The following is a 5241-nucleotide window of genomic DNA, read 5'->3' as shown; positions in this document are numbered from 1 at the left end:
GTTCACATCTGGAAACCAGGCAACAACATGATCTTCTGGAGAATTGTCTTCCCATTTGTTGACCTATTGTTGTCATTCTAGAGAGCAGAGATGTGATGGGCTGAGAGCAGATTTATTAATCACCACCTCTGATTTACAGACGTGTTTCCGATGTCTTCAGTGAAATGTGCGTGCAGGCGTGGGGCAGGAAACACCCAAGGAGGATGAAGAGCTAATGAGGAGATCCACATGGAAAGTTGTTTTTGTGCCTCAAACTGCACAAATTGATAAAATAATGAGTGGAAAATGTTAATTTTCTCAGGAAGGAAACCTGCCTGTTAGCTCAGAGTACAGAATCAGCTGTTAGCTCCAACAATGTTTTCGGAGCGCTGGATTTATGAAGCTGTGGATGTTTTACGTTGAACCTGCAGGAATAAACAGCAGTTTCAAGGTCAAAGAAGTTCACTGTTACTGAGAGTTTAAGGCTGTTTAAAATGCTAAGTGCCAGCTGATACAGGAGCAGACTGATGGCTTTGGATGGGAAACTTTTCACGTTGTTGCAGTTAGTAGCTTCCAGAGAAAAAAATGAAACAGGTGCAAAGAGTCTCTTTTCATGATCCTGTGTGGCTGATCAATAATACTGATTAAATCCTGTACTGACACAGCTGACCCAGTGAAGCTCTGCCTGTTTACATCTCTGATATTTATTCTTGCATTAATGTAGCACATCTGGCATAGATCCAGTGTCTGGTACATTTTGAGGGAAGAGCAGGGTTTTAATACATAATAACCAGAACGAGTGCAACAGTGCTTTTAACTTTCACAGCAGCCAAACAGCAGGACCACATTAGTGTTTTTTTCATGTTTTTTTCAACATTAATTCTGCGTGGGGGCTTCTGTGCTTTTATCCTTTACTGTCAGTTGAGGTTCTTGGACATTCACAGTTCATTTCACTGCATCGACGGAGCTCACTTTGTGTACGGCCTTGTTTAGCTTTATCACTGCTTATAACTTCCGTTTCTCATCGGGGTATGGGTCATGTTGGCTGCCAGAGCCGGCAGATGTCTATCAAAGGTGGCTTGTGGTTATCAAAAGGTTTGCAATGCAAGGATGTGTCTCGCATATCAATTCACCTCGAAACGGTTATTTTACAGGTTTCTTTATGTCTAAATAGTGAAAATGTCCATATGTTACAACACATTTTCTACCCTGCTGCTGCACGCACGTCCTTGATTGTTTGTAAATTGGAAACGTGCACTCCACTACACTAGCCCTTTCGCTCATGCAGCACCTACATAAACCAAAATAGCGGGTAGAGACACCCACAGAATCTGTGCATCCAAGACCTACCACTTGCAGGATTAAAATAGGGCCCATTGTCAGTCCATCTCTCAACACTCTCTGACTTCCCCATTCTCTCTCTGGCTCTCAGCTCCAAGTTTCTTACGTAGAAGACGTAAATCCTCTTTCTCAAAAAAGGCTCAGGAGTTTCCCAAAACAGCTGTTCAGTGTTGTTTTTAACAACCTTACTCAAATAGGAGGAAACTTCAAACCAAACAACAAACAAAATATGACAAACACATGGTAAGTGAGACATGAATAAGTAGCTGCAATTTGTTTAATCACTCACTTTCTTTAGTCTACAGCAGTGCACTGAGGCCTACTTAGAGCCCAACTCTGATTTAACAGTTTGACAAACTGAGGCAGTCTGCTCAGTCCTGTGGGACTCGAAATCTTCTGTTTGCTGGCAAAAGCTGATCATTTTCGGATCAAATGAAAGGGGTCTGATGTACCTTTACCGGCCTGTGTATCATATAGAAGCAAATCTGTCTCACCAGATTTTGAAATTTCAACTCTTCAAATTTTCAATCACACATTTTAACTCTTATACTTTTCAATGTTCACAAATTCAGAATCAAAAATTCAACTTTTAAAAATTTAAAATAATATAAATTGGCATTACATGCTCGACTCTATTTGGAATAGAACATATTCCAAATATTATCTCGTTGAGTTGTGTGTTTTCCAGGTCTTCTTGCTTACACCTACGCACACAGGCCCCCTACGCCTTGCTCACCTGTCCCAGTCCCAGCGTCATAGAACAGCACTCAGGCCATAGAGGCGTGTGCGCTAAAAGTTTCTAAGATGGATTCACGCTGACTTTACCATCTTACCTGGACATTTGTTTTAAACCTTATAAAATCTTCTTTCACTGCAGAGAAAGAGATCTTAGTCCTCCAGAGGCACCAGGGAAGACTGCTGTGGATGGCGTGTGGCTCACCTCGGACGTGTGTGTTGGGGTTTAAAAACATGGCTGTTCCTACCGAGATACGGCCGGCCCCTGAATCTGGCTTTTACGGAGAAACATGGTTTGCTCCTGAGTGCAAAGGACTAAGACATAAAGGATGCTGGGACTTTGCATTCCACATGGTTACTGAAAAATTAAAATTCAATTATTGTAGAATGTGTGTTCATCAGTAACGGCAGCAGTCTAGAGAGGTCTGATACATTTTAGTACCAAATGCATTGTTGAGTTTGACAAGATGCGTAATGTCAGTACAAACAATTGCAAACAGGAAGTGAAAAAATCCAAGGCACTTTGAGCCCTGATTATAATAAAAAGACTTTCATTTAGTTTCGTTTATATTCAAATTTTTTTTATGTACAAATTGTAATTTGTAACAGCACATTGATTAAGTTTTAGATTTAAATTGTTTTTTTAATTTGCTGGGTGATTAGAAGGGTTTGTGTACAATGCACACATTAAATATGTATAGTGGTTTGTACTGGTCTGCATAAATGTATTCATTCTTCATCATAAGTTTTTTTGGATTGTTTTCTATTAATCAGTTACAAATTTTGTCAGGAAAAAAAAAACAACTCAAAAAATTAAATATATATATTTTTTTTAATTATAATACATTTTATTTGTGTATTGTACCCCCTCCTGCTATTGTTGGAGACTAAATGTCCTTACTAAACTTCCTTAGTGACAGATAGGGGTCCTTCTGGGGGTCCAAAACAGTTCTCCAAGCTATGAATAATGAACACTAACGGCAGTACTGTTACATAAGAGCAAGACAAGATAGGATCAAAGCAAGGCTTTTCATAATTACAGTAGCAGAACTAAGAACATTTCAAATGAAATGTCATGGTTTAAACTACCGAAGTAAAAACTGCTGTATGCAGCTCAAACAGAAGCAGAATGTTTGTACCAATTCGCTGTGATTGGCTAGTTGCAGATTTAGTTAGCCCTGATTGGTTGTTCAAGTCACCCGGGTCCAATTTAAAAAAAAAACAAAAAAACAAAAAAAAAACAAAAAACAAAAAAAAGACAAAAAGCACCCATCCCTTTGTATTAAGTGTTTCCTAACAGACACACATTTTTATACCATACATACAAAGGAGCTTCGGTTAATTAATTTCAGCCAAAATTATAATAAAATAATATTGTCCACTGCAGCTTTAATGAGAAACGCAAAAACAAACCCAATAAGACACGTTAATTTAATCCCTGTTAAAAACTCAGCTCAAGGCTCCATCAGCGTTTGATGTAGGATTACCATCATCCCGTGTATGTTCCGGACTACTGGGCCCTGATGATATACCAGGCCCCAATGACAAACCTGATGTACACAGCCCTGATGAACCATGCATACCTTCTGGACTTGAAAATGGATCAGCTGCATGAAGTCCACCTGTGGTGGTGGGATATGACCCTGTAATTGTCCTTTATGTTAGTATAGGCATGATCTAAGGTCTTTGGTTTTGCATTTGACATGTTGGTAGAGTCTGGGTAGAACATTCCTGAGGATCATTTGGTTGAAGTCCCCAGCAATGATGAAAATTCTGTCAGGGTGTGTGTTCTGTTGTTTACTGTTTACTGGTCCAGAGAGTAGAATTTATTTTATCTAGAAATTCTACAGCAGTAAATAAGTGTTCTGGAAATGTTGTAGGAGTCAAACTCCAGTTGCTGATTTTAAAGTTTCAACTAAGTTTCAATCTAAGTTCTATAGCATTCTCAGGACTGCAACCTTTTTTAGGATTTAATCGCAAATGATATAGTTTCTAACTCCCAATAGTTGAACTGTAAAGTTCTTTCCTGTAACTGTTCCAGTATTGTAACTTAACACTCTAGAACTATACCTTATCACTCTAGAAGCGAAATATTCACTGTTGGAATTGAAAGTTCCAATCCTTGAACTGGTACTTAACATTCTAGAACTTTATCTTAACACTCTATTGATATATAACTGTGATATAGCAGTCTTGGTGTGTGACCTGACACTCAAGAATTCTAACTTAACATTTTAGGAGTGTAGATGAACATTCTAGAACTGTAATTTTCTTGAATTAAAGTTATAATTGCACATTTTAAACATACAGTTGTAAATATATGTAATGTATACTTAAATTCTACAACTGTTACAGTAATGTACCTAGAAATATACTCATTCTAATGTAGAAATAAAATTTACACAGTTGAAATTGGAATTTCCAGTTTCTGAACTGCAACTTAATATTTGTTACTTATCATTCTAGAATTGTGACATTCTATGTCTGTGAGTTTGTACTCCACAATTTTTATTTAATATTCTAGACTGTGAAGTGAATTGTGCTCTAGAAGTGTAACGTGACATCCTAGTAATCTAATTCACCAGTCTAAGACTTTGATTTTACATTTCAGTACTGCAACTTAACATTTTAAATTGTAATCAAAGATTATAATGCTGTGACTTAAAATTCTTGAAAAGTAAATAACTATTCTATAATTGCAACTCCAACTCTAGCACGGGGATGTACCAGTCTAGCATTTAACTGGACAATCTAGATCTGTACATTAATATTTTACAGTCGTAAATTATATCCTACAACTATCAGTTAATATAGTAGAGGTGAAACTTGACATCCTAGAAATCTAATTTTCTAATCTAACATTCTTGGACTTTGACTTAAAATTACAGTATGCTAAATTAAAATTTTGGAATTGTAATTTACTAATATACTACTGTGACTTAACATTGTAGAACTGTAACTTAATATTGCATAATTTCAACTCTTACTCTAGAAGCATGACAGTATAAAATTGTAGCATGACAGTCTAGAATTGTAACTTAACATTTAGGAAACCTAACCTAACATCCTAGTATTGTAATTACATATTGTTGTAATGTAAGATACCATCTGTAATTGTGACTTGGCCTTATAAGTCTGTGATCTAAAACAAAGGAGTTGTAACTTAATACTTAACTTTCAGAAATT

Source organism: Xiphias gladius, chromosome 8 (assembly GCF_016859285.1).
Source record: "Xiphias gladius isolate SHS-SW01 ecotype Sanya breed wild chromosome 8, ASM1685928v1, whole genome shotgun sequence".
Taxonomy (NCBI): Eukaryota; Metazoa; Chordata; class Actinopteri; order Istiophoriformes; family Xiphiidae; genus Xiphias; species Xiphias gladius.
This window is presented reverse-complemented; position numbering follows the sequence as displayed.